A 16,647-nucleotide genomic window follows, 5' to 3' on the forward strand; every position below is an offset into this window, starting at 1 on the left:
GACCTGGCAGGACCTGGCCCACTTAAAGTGAAGCACACTGATGTGACGGGCAGGAGCCCAATCAGACCCATGCCTTTGACTCTGCCTATGCATCACACACATCTTCATAGGTCAGTTTGCAATTACAGGCCTAGTCCCAGACGTCGGGCACGTTACTGAAATTGCAAGTCAGATGCCTGGCTCAGGCTCATCTTGAGGTGTTTTGGACCCTTGAATCCAAAATCAGCGAAGTTTTCATGTGCATCTGTCTGCTCTCACTTTCTTACCTCATTTCCAAGAATTAACAACAAAGCCGTGATATTTGATGTAAAAGAGGCGAGAGAAAGAGATATCCATCTAGTAGCATGTTAGACCTGCCAACTTTAGGGTGGTCTTCCCCCAAACCTTTTTGCCTGCTTACCTCCTCTTTTTGCTGATTCTTTTTGTTGGCCTTAGGACTCTGAGCACTCTGCCACTGCTGACCAGTGCTAAAGTGCATGTTCTTCCCTAGGCATGGTGACCTTGGTGTATACACAAATAGCATATTTAATTTACCTCTATGTCCCTTGTCAAGTGGTATGCCATACACCCAGTCCCTGTAAATGACATGCTACTAGTGGGCCTGCAGTACTGATTATGCCACCCACACAAGTAGCTATTTAAACACCTCAATCCTGCCACTGCAGAACCTTTGTGTGCAGTTTGACTGCCACCTCAACCTGGCATTTAAAACCCTTAAACAAGCTCTAAACTTCCCTCTTATTACACATATGTCACCCCTAAGGTAGGCCCTAGGTAGCCCATAGGGTAGGGTGCTGTGTAACTAAAGGGTAGGGCATGTACTTTTAAGTTTTGCATGTTCTGGTAGTAAAAAGCACCTACATTCATGTTTCACTACTGTGAGCCCTACTCCTCCCATAGGTTAATGTTGCAAATTCCTTAATACACTTTTAAGCTGTAATTCCTGATCGGAAAGGAGTAGCTGTATCATGTTTTATATCTTTGGAATGGTAATGACAAATCCTCTCTGCTGGTAACATTAGATTTAACAATACTATTTTAGAAATGCCACTTTTAGAAAGTGGGTAATTCTCTGCTATTACAGCTGTGCAGGTCCACAGCCTGTCTCCATTACACACCTGCGTTGGGTGACGGCTTCCCTTTGTGCATTCCCTCTAGACTGCTACAAACACAGGAAGGTTAGATGTGGCTGAGTGCCCATCTGCATTCTGATGGCTCTTCCTGGGCACAAAGGGAGGGGGGCTGACACTTGAACCTAAATAGGCAGTGCTCTATACCAGCACAAAGGACTGATTACCCCTCCACACACATACACACACACATGTAGTTTGGAGGCAGGGCTGGGAAAAAAGGGCTTTTGTGCACTTTAAAGACCCTTCTTTGAAGTCACCCCCACTTCAAAGGCACAACTGGGTATAGGTACTGGGTCTCTGACCCCACCAAATCAAAGACCCCCTGGACCTTAAAGTACCTCTGTCAGAATACCTGCTGTTCTGCTACAAGGAATGTCACTCTGCTGTACTTCTGTGCTGTCCTGCTGCTTTCTGATCCTGCTAAGGGAGAGCTGGACTGTGCCTTGAATGATCTCCAACTGCTTGTTGGCTTGCCTCCCGATGCTTGAGACTCAGGGCTATCAAAGTCTATAGTCCTGCTCTTGTGCTTGATTCACTGAAGTGAACCCAGATACTTGTACTAGAGAAATAAATGCATCTCAAGTCTGAGTGTAGCAGAACCAGCGCATTGACCCTGTTGCGGGAGTAGAATTGGCGCATCACTCAGAACCAACACATCACCTTGAGAGCCCAAAGCATCGGAACCATGCATTGCCACCGTAATGTGGAGCGATCAATGCATCCCTTCAACTGTGCAGAGAAACCCAGCGCATTGCTTTCGGGACCATTGCCTCTTGGCTTAGTGCTTCGTCTACGAAACCGATACATCGCCACCACTGTGTGAAGAAAATTGGCACATAACCGAGACTGCGGGCCCGTCATTGATACATTGCTTGTCTGCACCCCGCATCTCACTTTTGCGACCAAGGATAAAGGTATTGTGTTAACTGGGCCTGTGTAACTCACATACCCGGCCAGCGGTCCATCGCGGTCGGCTTGAACTGTCGACTTTGTCTCAGTTCAGTGCGACCAGATAACTCCCATAGGCGCTTCTAAATGATAGAAACACTTTTATTCTTTAAAAATAAATACCTTGACTTTTACTTACTGGCTTGTTGTCGTTTTGGTCTTGACTTATTTATAACATTATTTAATATTTGTATGTACCAGTGTGGAGTTGTTTTGTGGTGTTTTCATTGTGTTACTGTGTGTTCAGCTGCACTTACCCTGACCTGACTAGAATTGTGGCTTCTGCTTGGACAGGGGGCATACCTTTTCCAACCAGAAACCCAATTTCTAACATAGCTTAATTGCACAATGTGAAATTAGAAAGCCTGGGGTCCATCCTTGCTTCCCCACTTTTTTCTTTTTTTTTTTAACTTTATTTAGCATTTTTAGTTGCAATTACAGTAGAGCACTGGGATCAGAGAAGAACAATGTGATAAGTACCAGCAGGCATAAATATATCTTTCCCATGTCATTTTCAACAATATTGTGGTGTTTACATGCCGCCCCAACATAAGTTCCTCAAGTCCCCCATACACTAATACGTAAGACATTTCAATCACATATGGAACAGAAGTGAATAACACACACAAGGCCTGTACACATCTTAGCTGTAGTAACGGAACTGACAACCCACCAAGGAGGTGGGTTGTGTCATACCCTGTGTGAAACCTAGCCCACCCCTACAGGAACTATTCCATGATCTGCTGGCGCGGAGGGGGTCAGTTGCTGGGCTTGCAGATACGCCCTGAGGGGGCCCCATATATCTTTGGGCCTGGAGGAGGGGGGGCGTTGTTGCATAAAGGTCGTTGTTTGTAGAGCAAGATGCCATACTCTTTAGCCATCCTTTCACAGAGGGAGTTGTCCTGCCACCCCAGTGAATTGCCATCTCCCTTTTGGCCAGGAGCAAACTAATAGAGACAAACCTGCGTGCAGCCAGCGGGAACTGTACAACGTATCCCAGCAATGAAATCTCAGGCAATGGGGTACCTTTACCATTTCACTCACTTTCCTACGAATGGCCACCCAATATGCTTGCACGTTCTGACAAGTCCAAGCCAAGTGGGAGAAATTGGCATGTGGGGAGCGGCACCTGGTGCAGTGATGCGTCCTAGCAAGGTTCCATTCTATGCAGCCTGGCCGGGGTGATGTACATCCTACGCAGAAACTTAAAGTGAAGCAGTTTGTGTCTGCTTTTGAGGGAGATCCTATCAGTGACCACACAGCAGGCGTCCCATTGTTTCGCCTGAAATCGGACCACCCGAATCCTCCTCCAAGGCCTTGCGTGCTTTGTCCTCATTGATCGGCATAATAGCTTGCCATAACTTGTAGAGCTGGGACACAATGTGTACCCCTCGTTCGCTGCCAATGACCTTAGAGAGTGGGGGGAAGGAAGGGGGCTCTAAAGGGTAGTTGGGAAAGGTAGCCCGCAGGACTGAGCGAATACGCGAAAGGACAAACCTGTCCATGAAGGTGGCGTCAGGGAAGAGGGCCTCATCATCCGGGTCGAAGATATGTCCCCTTGGGAATAGGTCGACCATCATCACAATGTCAAATTTGAGGCATGTCTTCTGTACCAACTTTTTGTTAGTTATGGGGATCAATTTAGGGTTTGGAAGAAGGAGATCTGAGGAATAGAGTAGTGGAGTGTGCATGATGCACCGCAGTTGGTCCCAAGCCCAACTGGGTTCTAGGCAGGTTGGATATCTGTGGGGTCTCTGGGTTAACCCCTCGGTAAAATTGCCGCAAGTGTGTCCGGTAGGACTAAGTCTGATACCGGTCGGAGGTATGGGATTCTGGCGTCAGGGTGATACCATGCGTGAGCAAAACTGCACTGTACTGCGCAGCCAAGTCGTACAGCCTAAGATCAGGTACCCCGAACCCGCCTCTGAAGCAGGGGAGAGTCATCACTCCAGCTAACTCTAGGGTGTCCACCCCCCACACTAGTCTTATCAAACGGGACTGCAGAGTCAAAAATCATTTTTTCGTTAGTGGGATAGGGATATTTTGGAATAAATATAAAAATGTAGGCAGCACGATCATTTTAATTAGCGATATCCAACCTGCCATGGACAGAGGAAGTTGGAGCCATTTCTCGATCTGAGACTCTAATTAAGCAACAGCCGTCTCGTAGTTACGACAAATGATCTGTTCGGTACTACGGTGTATATGAATGCCTAAATACTGGACGAGTCGGTATTCCACTCCAGAGGAAACTCCAGGTCCCATCTGACCGTGCTGGCAGTGAGAAGGAAAATGACAGATTTGTGCCAGTTGATTCCCAATCCGGAATACACCCCAAACCGCAATATCTCACAAATGAGGTGGTCTAGGTTAATCTGGGGATTGCGGACATATAAAACCGTATCATCAGCGTACAAGAAGACTAACAGTGGCCCTGTACGAAACTGCAATCCTCTGTGTAAGGGTTTTTCCTGAAAATGCCTGATAAGGGGGTCCATGGCTAGAATGAACAACAGAGGAGACAGTGGACAGCCCTGTCTGGTGCCGCGGGAGAGTGGGAAAGGGGGGGACAACGAGCCATTCAATCGGAGCCGGGCCGTCGGCTTACTGTATAGCAGAGTGGTAGTGGCGATGAAGCCGAATGGCATTCCCATGCGCTGCATGATGGACAAAATGAAAGGCCATTCAAGGGAATCAAATGCCTTTTCCGTATCCAGTAGGATGGCCGCTGCTGGGATGTCTGGGTCGATTCTGTGAAAGATATTAAACAACGTGCGTAGATTGAACGCCGTCGACCAGTGTGTTATGAATCCAGACTGGGCAGGGGAGATTATGGACTCCATCAATAGGGACAGCCGGCAGGCCAGCGCTTTTGCCAGAATTTTGTAGTCTAGGTTGAGTAGCGACATTGGACGGCAGGAGCCACACAATAGCGGGTCCTTACCAAGCTTGGGGAGTAAAATAATGACAGCCTCTCGCAGGGTAGGAGGCAATACCTGCCGTTCCAGGGTGTCTGTATACATGGCAAGGAGCTGGGGAATCAGTAAGTCTCTATAGGCCTTATAAAAATTTGCTGTGAAGCCATCAAGTCCCAGTGCGTAGGAGCCCTTCAATGCAGATATTGCCTCATCTATGCTGTCCTCTGTTATGGGGACTGCCAGGAAGTTCTGCATAAACTTTTCAAGGAACATCAACGCAACCTCGGATAGATAACCCTCTTGACCTGTTGTGTCAGTGCCTAGTTTAGTGGTGTATAAAGCCTTGAAATATGAAAGGAATTCCCCCTGGATGTCTAATGGGTCAGTTAGGTGTTGTCCCAGAGCAGACCGCAATTCGGGGATACATGCTTTGCTATAAGGGGGCCTGACCATTTGAGCCAGCAAGCGGCCCGGTCTCTCACCCTCGCCATATACCCTAGCATTGTGGTATTTCCCCATGTTATGTTATGTTATGTTAATTTATTTCTTCTATAGCGCTCGGCTACTCCAAGGAGCATCCCGGTGCTTTGGCAAAGAATATCAGCAGGTAAAATAACAACACAACAGCTAAAATGCAAACAGAAAAGGAAAAAATAACTATTTAGTAAAAAGCCACGTTTTAAGGTCTTTCCTAAAAGCAAGAAGACTGGGAGCCTGTCTCAGGGAAAGTGGTAGTTCGTTCCAAGCCTTCGGGGCTAGGTAACTAAACGACCGGCCTCCCATTCTTGCACGCCTAATGGCAGGGACTGTCATCTTGGACAAGCAGTATGATCTCAAGGTCCTGCTGGGTACATACCGGGAAAGACGTTTCCCAATGTACTTGGGGCCTGTGCAATGTAGAGCTTTGAAAGCCAATGTCAGGCTTTTGAAAAGAATTCTCTTTGCGATAGGTAACCAGTGTAAGGTGTTCAGTAAAACAGTGGCACCTGCTCTTCTCGGGAGTCCATAGATGGCTCGGGCTGCCGAGTTCTGCACTACTTGCAAACGGGTCAAAAGATATTTCGGTAGACCCAAGAAAAGAACGTTTGAGTAGTCCAGTCGAGATCCAATCAAGGCCTGAACAATTATTTTCCTATGATGGAATGACACTAAAGGAAGAAATTTCCTCAGCATCCGCAGAATGCCGAAACATTTTCCTGAAAGGCACGAAATATGAGGCCCAAAGGACAGTTCACTGTCCACAATCACTCCCAAATTCTTGGCCTTGAAAGACACATTGTCAGGGGGAAACATATCTTGTGGCCACCAAGATTTCCATTTTGGTTCGGGAGCGCATCCAAAAAAGAGCAGTTCCGACTTATCGGAATTGCACTTTAAGCCATGACACCTAAACCACTCAAAGACCGCACCAAGACAGTCCCTAATCTGTATGCCATCGAACGACCCGCCCCTATCACATGTGAATAGGAGCTGGGTGTCATCGGCGTAGGATACGATCTGGGCACCAAAAGACTCCGCGACTACCGCAAGAGGGGCCATAAAGATGTTAAAAAGCATGGGGCTGAGAATGGAGCCCCGAGGGACCCCCACCTCTAGCGGAGCCATATCAGCGGAGAAAGGGGGCGCCCAGATCGTTTGCCGGCGGTCGGCCAGAAAAGATTTGAACCAGTTCCACACCGTTCCACGAAGGCCGCATTCCCAGAGTCTTACAAGGAGGCCATCGTGAGGAACGGTGTCGAAAGCCGCCGACAAATCAACCATAACTAACATGGCCTTTCCCCCAGAGTCGAGCACTTCCCTGATGGCATCAGTGACCTCGAGTAGGGCCGTCTCTGTGCTAAAATTAGCACGGAAACCGGATTGCGATGCGTGCAACAGGTCGTTTCCTTCGATGAAACTGGAAATCGTCCTATGCACGTATCTCTCGGTCACTTTCGTCAGAGCAGGGAGAAGGGAGATAGGCCTGTAGTTGGCATGAATGAGGGGGTCTAAGGTGGGTTTCTTGCGCAGTGGTAGGATCATGGCGCGCTTCCATGCCTGCGGTACCACACCTGTAGACAGGGAGGAGTTCAACAGAGGGTTCAACAAGGCATTTAAGGCAGGTGCCACTTTCCCCAGATATTTAGACGGGCACGGATCAAGGGGAGAGCCAGATTTCAAACCTTGCAGAAGATCCAAAGATGTATTGAGACACAAATGGGAAAATTCAGAAAGAAAAGGGCCTTGACCCTCCAAAAGAGATGATGAAGATGAGGGACTCGAAACCAGCTGTGGGCAGGAGTAAGAAAGAGAGGCTTGAATAGTTGTGATTTTACTAACAAAGAAGGTGGCTAGTTGTTTTATCCATGATTCAGAGTGAGTATGAGTAGGAGTACAAATGGCAGGAGAAGTAAAATCCTGAACCACTTTAAAAATTTCTTTACAAACATTTTCAGCCTCATCAATTCGGCGCTCAAAATAGGCCTTTTTTTCTTCCCATATCGACTGATGGTAGGCTTTAGTTACCGCTCGGAATTTCAATTTTTCAGTCGGATCATAGGCCCGCCTCCAGACTCTCTCGGCCCTTTTACAGTCCTGCCGTTGCGTCCTCAACTGGGGAGTGAACCACGGGGCCGACGCTCTTCGCTCACCTAGTTTAGGCTTCTTTTCGGGGATTAAGGTCTCAAATCTGGTTATAAGCCATTTATGGAAGAGAACAAGATTCTCTTCTAAATTGCCCAAAAGAGGACATGGAAAGGTAGTGAGAGCCTCAGGTAGCATATCCACCGAGAGCAGATGAAAAGAGCGCGAAGTCCGCGTGGCCTCTATTGTTTCTCTCACCCGAGTGAGGGCGGTAGCAGGCAAAGAAAAGGAAATTAGGAAATGATCAGACCATAATACTGGCTGTATGGAGGATATATTAATAGATTTCGTTGAAAAAACCTGATCCAAGGTATGGCCTTTATTGTGTGTCGGTCCTTGCAGGAACGGAGACAACCCTAACGGGGCCGTGATATCAATAAGTTTCATAGCATCAGGGTCAAGTTTATTGTCCATATGAACATTAAAATCCCCAAGAAGGATACAGTGATCTGATCTGAGACAGGGAACTGAAAGAGCTACTTGTAGTTCATGAAAGAAAGGCCCCGCAGGTCCCGGTGTTCTATACAAGAGAATTCCGGTACAGGCCTGGAGGGGAGAAAGATGTAAGGTGAAACCGAGGGCTTCACATCCCTGAATATTCTCTACCGGAAAGGTTGACCAGGAAATGTTTTTATTTACAATAAGTGCTACTCCTCTTCCTCTGCCCAATACTCTATCCCTCCTGAAGATGTTATATTCCGGAGGGATGGCGTTGGCCAGGTCAGGTGCGGAGCAATCACCTAGCCAGGTCTCAGTAAGAAATAAACATGATATATTGGAATTCTGCAGCAAATTCCAGATATTAAGAGAGTGGCAGTTCAGAGACCTGGTATTGAGAAGAAGACACTGAAAATGAGCAGATATATTGCCCTGCACGGTTCCATTAAAAACCGGGAGACGCCAACCGCAAATCGAGCAGCCTTTCCTTAGAGCCCGGCCGCCAGGGAAGATATGGTGACAGCGGCCTCGAGGGAGACGTAAAGCACGTAGATCTGCCGAAGTATAGGTAATCATACTTATGGAGCAGCACAGAAGTGCAACCGAAGGAAGACAAGCCAGCCGTCCTGCCCCGCCCGCCGCCGAGACGCTGACGAGCGCAGACGGGCAGGACTCTGGCACGACTCAGGCGCAGGGAAGGCGCTTATCCTGCGCGTCACCGCTGCGTTTTGAGGTAAAGTGGAGCTTTAAGTAGGCCGGCTCTGCCTGTCGGTCCAAGTGCCGAGACCCGCACCAAGATGGTGGCGTCTTGCTTCCACGAACTTACACAATATGGCGCTCCTACACCTACCCTAGATCGAGCCCGCAAAGTAGCGGTGGGTATGGTTGGAATTATAGTGCAAGTATGGGGCCGCTGCGGCACTATTTTAAAAACCAGGTATAATTAACTGTGCGTTGAAAAGTAAATACAAAACAGGGAAATTTAAAATTAAGCAGAAGCGCTCGCGAAAACGCGCGACTATTCTGCAGCAGCAGCGCTATGTATCCGCTCTGCCTGAGGACACCTTCTCCAGGCTGCCCCCGCTTCCAGTTCCGCCTTAAGTAGGCCGGCTCTGCCTGTCGGTCCAAGCGCCGAGATCCGCACCAAGATGGCGGCGTCTTGCTTCCACGAACTTACACAATATGGCGCTCCTACACCTACCCTAGATCGAGCCCCATGTGAAGAAAATCCCTCTCAGCTTTGTCCCTGAAATCTGCTAGGAGGGAGAGCCTACGCTCGTCCATGCCTGGCCCAGGCGCCTGAAGCTGTGCAGTGTCTAACGATCCCAACTTTGCTCTATCCTAGCCAATGTGGCACGTAAATCTTGTAAAACACCGACATTTTTGGATATGCGCACTCCCCTCATGTAGGCCTTAAATCCCTCCCACAGCATTGCAGCAGTGTCTATTGAGCCAGTGTAAAGGGTGAAGTAACCTATATCGCTTCCCGCAGCTCCTCCCGAAATACAGCATCCTCAAGCGTGCGGCTGGGAAACCTCCACTGTCGTTCATAACCCTCTGGGCGCGGCATCCTCAATGTCAACAATAATGGGGAGTGGTCCGAGAATGTTCACGGGAGCGTCTTAACCGTTTGGTACCAGTTGACTAAGTCTGGGGAAACCAGCCAATAGTCCTATCTGGTCCACGTATTAAGGCAACTGGTGTAGTGCGTAAAGTCAGTGTGGAGAGGACTGTGCTTCCTACCAATGTCAACTAGGGAGAAATGTTCGCAAAGTGATCTCAGCGCCTTTCTCGCACGTGGTTTGGGGTCTGGGGCACTAGATGTGGTGTCACACAGTAAGTCCTGAACAATGTTAAAATCACCCCCCAACACAATGGAGACCGAGCCTAGCTGTGCCAGTTTGATGAGTAGGGAGTAATACAAATCTGGGGAATCGACATTGGGAGCATATATACAATCAAAGGCTATTTACCTCCCAACAGAGCGCCCAGTACAATAACATATCTACCTGCGCTATCATGCAAAACTGAATTCAAATGGAATGGAAGTCGCTTGTGAATGAGGATAGCTGTGCCCCTTGCGTAGTTGCTGTAGTTAGCAAAATATCTGTGTGCACCCCAGCTGACGGCAAACCGGGACTGATCTGTGGGGGATAAGTGAGTTTCCTGAAGGAAAGCCACGTCTACCCTATGACGCAGCAGTTACTGTGACACCTGTCTCTTTTTTCTAGTGTTATTCAAGCCGCGCACATTCCAGGAAGCCAAAATGACTTCAGAGGGGCCAGGATTATGCCCTATCTGAGTCATGGGGGAAATGAGTGTGAATTGTGAAAAAAGGTCGCCCTCGCGCACCCATCACAATCGGAAATCTGTGCATGGAAAAAGGTCCCAGTGCAACTAAACATTGTCCCTCCCATACCCCCCTTCCCCCACCCAGCCTCCCCACCCAACCAGAGAGGCAAAACCATTATGAACGAATAATAGTGCAAAAACAAAAGTTCCTCTGCAATACAGAAAAATAACCATAGGGAATTCACACATCAATCTTAAGGTGAACACCATGTGGGGTGGTGGCAACGCCCCCAACCACGATGTCGCCGCATACATATAGCATTAGAAAATGAGTTCGCAAAGTCCCTGCAAAGCTGAAGACATCACATGTAACACCGCCAGAAAACCAAGTCAGTCGTGTCCAGCTCCCGAAAAAAGTTCCACGCTGGCATCCGAAACCAGCTTGTGAAGGGGGTAAAATCTGTCAACTTCGGGAGGGCGTTGGTTATTTGGCTTGCGCTTATGATAGAATTCCTGTACCTCTGTGGGGTTATCAAACACACGTGAGCGTCCATTCACCTCAACGCGTAGCCGGGCAGGATACAGCATACCATATTTCAGTCCTAAGTTCCTAAGCGTCGCCTTGACTCCGGTGAATTTTCGTCGTGCTTCTTGCACCATGATGGTGAAGTCTGGGTAGAAGGATAGCTTGGAGCCCTGCCACAATGTCTCGCCCCGCTCCCTCGCCAGCCGGAGAGCAGTGTCACGGTCCCTAAAGTTCATGACCCTCGCTATTATGAGTCTAGGCAGGCACCCAGGGTTGGGTCGCGACCCCAATGATCTATGTGCGCGTTCGATCACAAAGCCTGCCGTAAAGGCCTCGCTCTCAAACAGGTCTATTAGGATAGTTTCTACCAACGTGTCCATGTGCCCAGTGGCTGTAGACTCCGGGACTCCTAGGATGCGCACGTTATTGCGACTGCTGCGCGCTCCAAATCCTCATTCTTGACCAACACCTCTTTAAGGATGAGTTCTATTCTATTGAGCCTTTTCAAGAATTATGCCGCCCCGTCTTCCAGGTCAGAAGTGCGAGACTCCACCACATCAAGCCCTAGCCACTGAAGAAGCAGTGACTTTTCTAATGGGAATAGCTTCTGGGTATCTTTTGGCATGGTCGACAACCACCAAGATAAATCTGTTCCCGCAGGTACACAGGGGCTGTAAATTAAAGTGCCCCCTAGGGTTCCAGAACTTGTTGTGTCAACCTTGATAGGACAAAGTGAAAACGTACCTCCCAGCCTGCCACTGCAGACTGGCATTGAAGTTTTAAACTGCCAAATTAACTTTGCCAGTTAAAGAGAGACGCATAAGGCTCTATAATATAGGGGACAATGCAAATAAAATGACAGCTTGGTTGGAAAAAGGGATAAGGAGAGAAACTGGGTCCTAAAAATTCATACACCCAAAGGTAAGGTACATAAGACTGGGAAGGCTATTGCAGATGTGTTTGCCGACTACTACGAAACACTTTATACACCTACTTCAGTGAGGTCGGGAAATGATTGTACTGAGCTTCCATGGGCTATCTCCCTCCCTACACTGTCAGTTGATGACAGAAATACACTGGACCAGCATTTAAAAGTTATAGAAATAGAGGGCGCCATCCGAGACATACAATCTGGTAAGGCTGCTGCTCCTAATGGCCTACCGGCAGAACTGCACAAGGGTGTGGCAGACAAAGTTGTGCAGCATATGCTGAACATGTTCCGGATGGCTAGGAACGAGGGATCTCTGCTAGAGGATCAACGACTGGCCACTATTGTTGTCGTACCCAAAAAAGGTAAACTCCCCAGAGGAACACAGCTCCTACAGCCATATCTCTACTGAATTTCGAAGCCAAGGAATTGGAAAAAGGCCCTGGCGACCAGGCTTTGTACAGTGATATCCTCTGTGGTCCACCTGGACCAATTAGGTTTTATATCCCTTAGAAGCACTGGATTAAACCTCAGATGCCTGTAAGTAACGCTACGTAGGACTAGGGCTTGGCAGAGGGAGGAGGCCATGATGCCCTCGCAAGCTGAGCAAATTACATTTGATAGTATTGAGTGGACGTATATGTACTTTTATGAATGGGTCCAACGTCTATATCGCGGGCCGTTGGCAAGGGTGCATGTCAATGCTGCAGTATCCCGCGCTTACTCATTACACAAGGACACGAGACGGAGTGCCCACCTTCCCAGATGATCTTCGCGCTGGCGCTCAAGCCTCTTGCTGTCTGGGCCGCTAAGACCCACTAATATTAGGCATCAAGGGTGAGGGGGACTAGGAAGAACGTATATCTTTATATGCCGATGACATATTGTTGTATGCCACTCAGCCCTACCTCACGGTAGGTAGATTGCTCCATTTATTTCAGCTATTTGGTAGATACTCCGGTTAGCAGATTAATTGGGATAGATCTCCCCTCTTTCGGAGATGTCCCTCCTATGCTTGCTGGGAAAACACCTCTGATGGTGAAAGATAAGTTGAAATATCTCGGCATCTGGTTATAGAAGACAGCTGTCGATTTTCTGACTGATAACCTACTCCCACAAACCAAAAAACTCTGGAGTGATGTGGCACACTAGAGAAAACTACAGTGTCCTTGATGGGCAGGGCTGTCTTATTTAAAATGATGGCCCTGCATCACTTACTCAATGTTCTTCAGAACACTCCACATAAAATACCACTAGATTTCTTCCAGAAAGTGGACGGTGTGTTATGTAACCTCCTCTGGGACGGGGGTAGTTCTCAGGGGAGTGTTTAAGGAGGGACTGTCGGTCCCAGAAATACAAAAATACTACTTGACAGCCCAGATAATAACAATCAATGAATGGGTGTTTCTGCATAGGGACAAACCCGCCTACCGGGAGGATCGACTAGCTATGGGTAGTCTCGGCTATCCAGCCGCGCTCTACGGTAGGAAACAACCGTCGGTCGGACCATTATATTATTCCCATCACAATACAGCTTGACAGAACGGAGATTGTTCGTCATCAATCCCTGCGAAACAAACGCAGGAAATGGAAGAACTTCTCTCTTGATTCATTTAAGCAAATTGTACATGACGAAGGCCCTCCCAAAGGGGTCGACTGTGAGGCAGCTAATGACAACTTAAACAACATCGTCACCAAGGCCCTGGACATCACCGCCCCAAGTCGTACCCTGTCCAATGCCAGGAGACCTAAGAAAACTGCTCCTTGGTTTAGCCAAGAACTGCAAGCCATGAAAACGGCTTGTAAGAAACTTGAGAGAGCTTGGCGCCAGAATCTCTGTGCAGATATTAAAATACAATATAAAACAACACAGAGAGAATATTATAAATCAGTTCGTTTGGCCAAAGCAGAGCATTATCACACCCGTATTATGGAAGCAGGCAATTCCTCCAAGGAACTGTTTCTGATATACAAAGAGATATCCATAGTGGACGTGACTTCCCCCGCACACAATGACTCGGTGGAAGCGTGCAACAATATTGCACAGTATTTTGCAGGCAAAATACATAAAATCTATTCTAGTTTCTCTAACCAGACAGATTCGGCCACGGACTTCATTGAAAATGACAAACTTGTAAATACACCTGTATGTTTAAGTTCTTTTACAGTCCCTTCTTATGAAATCCTGTCCAAAATGTGCAATAAAATTAAATCAGGATCCCCTAGGGATCCGGCACCCCCGAAAATTTTAGCTGAAGCCTTTCCTGTATTAGAGCCTCATTTCAGGCACTTATTACACGCCTCCTTTACTACCTCCTGCCTTCCGGAGGAATGGAAACAGGGAATAGTATTACCCATTAAGAAAAAATCAAACATCAGCATGGACATAATGGACAACCTACGACCCATATCCCTGCTACCTTACGTGGCCAAGTTAGCAGAGAAAATCGCTAACAGTCAACTTATGGAACATCTTGAGAACCATAATGTTTTCCATAAATCTCAGTCGGGTTTTAGAACTGGCTTCTCTACGGAGACAGCTCTCCTGAGGGCCACTGAAACCTTACGTGAAGGAGCAGATAAGGGAAAGACAATGGCCCTCATCATGCTTGATCTCAGTGCCGCTTTTGACACTGTAGCACACTCCATCCTGCTACAGTGTCTAAATAAAGCGGGAGTTACCAACAAGGCACTGGGTTGGCTGAAATCTTTCCTGATTAACAGGACCTTCCAGGTTCAAAGAGGGACTTTCCTCTCTGACAGGGTGATGCTGGAACAGGGGGTTCCTCAGGGCTCTGCCCCGAGTCCCACCCTGTTCAATCTCTACATGGCCCCTCTGGCAGAAGTGGTGCAATCGTTCGGCGTAGAGCTTGTCTCTTACGCCGACGACACGCAACTCCTCATATCTCTGGAAGCTGATAACTTCAACGCCTGCATGTCCAAACTAGCTATGTGGATGAATGAACACTGTTTGAAACTAAATGGGACAAAAACAGAGGTCCTCATTATGGGAGGCAATGAGGTCAATTGGACGACAGAGTGGTGGCCCAGCTGTCTGGGACCTCTGCCCTCGCCTGCACAAGAGGCGAAGAACTTAGGTGTATGGGTGGGCAATAAACTGTCCTTTGACAGCCACGTAAAGAAGACTGTTGGCAAATGTTTTGGGGTGATGAAAACCCTCAACCGCACCCTAGACCTGTTACCCATTAACTCCAGGCGCACCATGATGCAGGCACTAATAACGTCCCGTATTGATTACGGCAATGTACTACTCATGGGGACTTCAGTGAAAAACATAAAAAAGCTACAGGTTCTACAAAACTCGGCAGCTCGCCTGGTGCTAAGGCTTCCCCGCCGAGCTCCCTCGCGTCCCTCTCTAGCAGCCCTCCACTGGTTACCGATCAGTAAGAGGATTGTTTTTAAAGCCATGCTCTGGTGCCATAAAATAATTCATCACAGAGCTCCGGCATATATGTCTGATTTGGTGTCTGTGTATGAACCTAACAGATCTCTGAGATCCAAAGGAATGGGTCTACTTAAAACTACCTGCCCCAAAAAAGCTAAAATGGGTGGCAGATCATTCCGCACCTTAGCTGCCAGGCAATGGAACCTCCTGCCTCTAGATATCAGGCTGGAGAGTAATGAAATCGTATTCAGGAAGAAGCTGAAAACTTGCCTCTTTGCTGTGTGAACTGGTTCGTTCTTTTTTTTTTTCCTCTGCTGCTGCTTTCTTTCTCTATAGCGCGGGGACACGCCGGGAGGTGTTACCATGCGCTCTACAAACTCCTTTAAACTAAACTAAACTAAACAACAGGGGCAACTGCCACTTCACACACATTCAGTGGTCCGTACATGGGGTGAGACCACTACATTTTTGGGATGGAAGGGCAAATAATGGGGGAAAAAAATTCTATTTTTCCCTCAAGTCCATCATTATTTAGTGTTGGTCCGCACGAACAACACAACATCAATGTTTTACAGGGGGTGTGGCTAAACAAGAAGGCCGACTAAAAGCTATTTGCAGAGCTCCTGCCAGAGTAATAGAAATCCTTGCTGTATTTGGTACCGTCGAGGGGTTCCGAGGACAGCGCCTACTCCTAAATCCTGTGCCGGTCTGGACAGTATTCCCGGGCTCGAGATGGGGCATTGACATGCACGGAGAGAGCCATCCATGCCGTGACTGTGGCGGGATTGCTTGGCTGAGAAGAGTCATGGTGGGAGGAGGCCTTAGAGGGGACGTAGCAGATTAGAAGAACACAGGAAAATGATTATGCGCTGAGCACATGCCAAACTGCAGGGCACCAGCAGCTGGATCAGGTGGCTGGGGTTATTGAAGGAGAGAGGGCGGGGCTGAGACAGGCTGCGAGCCTGCCGCATGCGTGTAGCGGGTACGTACTATGGCAGGTGAGGCTGGACGTGGTCTGGAGTGATGGAGGTGTGGCAGACCCCTTTCCTGTAGATCCCCAGAACACATTTCCTGAGAGAGCCAGAGAGAGGCCTAATGAAAGCCAATTGAGGCTTGCTGATGACAGGGCCCTCGGATGAAAGCTGCTGCCCAACTGCACTGATCCCTCACCATGAGCCGCCAGATCAACTCTGTCGCCTCCACTAGCTTCAACTGCCTTCGCATCCTACAAAAGACCTTCGAATGGATATCCCCCAAATGCAGAAAGACAGTCCCCCATGCACTCATAACCAGCAGACTGGACTACGGCAACCTCTCTATGCCGGAATAAACTGAATTCTTCTACACAAGCTCCAAATCAGCCAGAACACCACAGCCAGACTCGTCCTCGGGACCCCGCGGCACGAACACAAGAGCCAACACCTACGAGACCTCCA

This window comes from Lissotriton vulgaris, chromosome 11, assembly GCF_964263255.1.
Source record: "Lissotriton vulgaris chromosome 11, aLisVul1.2, whole genome shotgun sequence".
Taxonomy (NCBI): Eukaryota; Metazoa; Chordata; class Amphibia; order Caudata; family Salamandridae; genus Lissotriton; species Lissotriton vulgaris.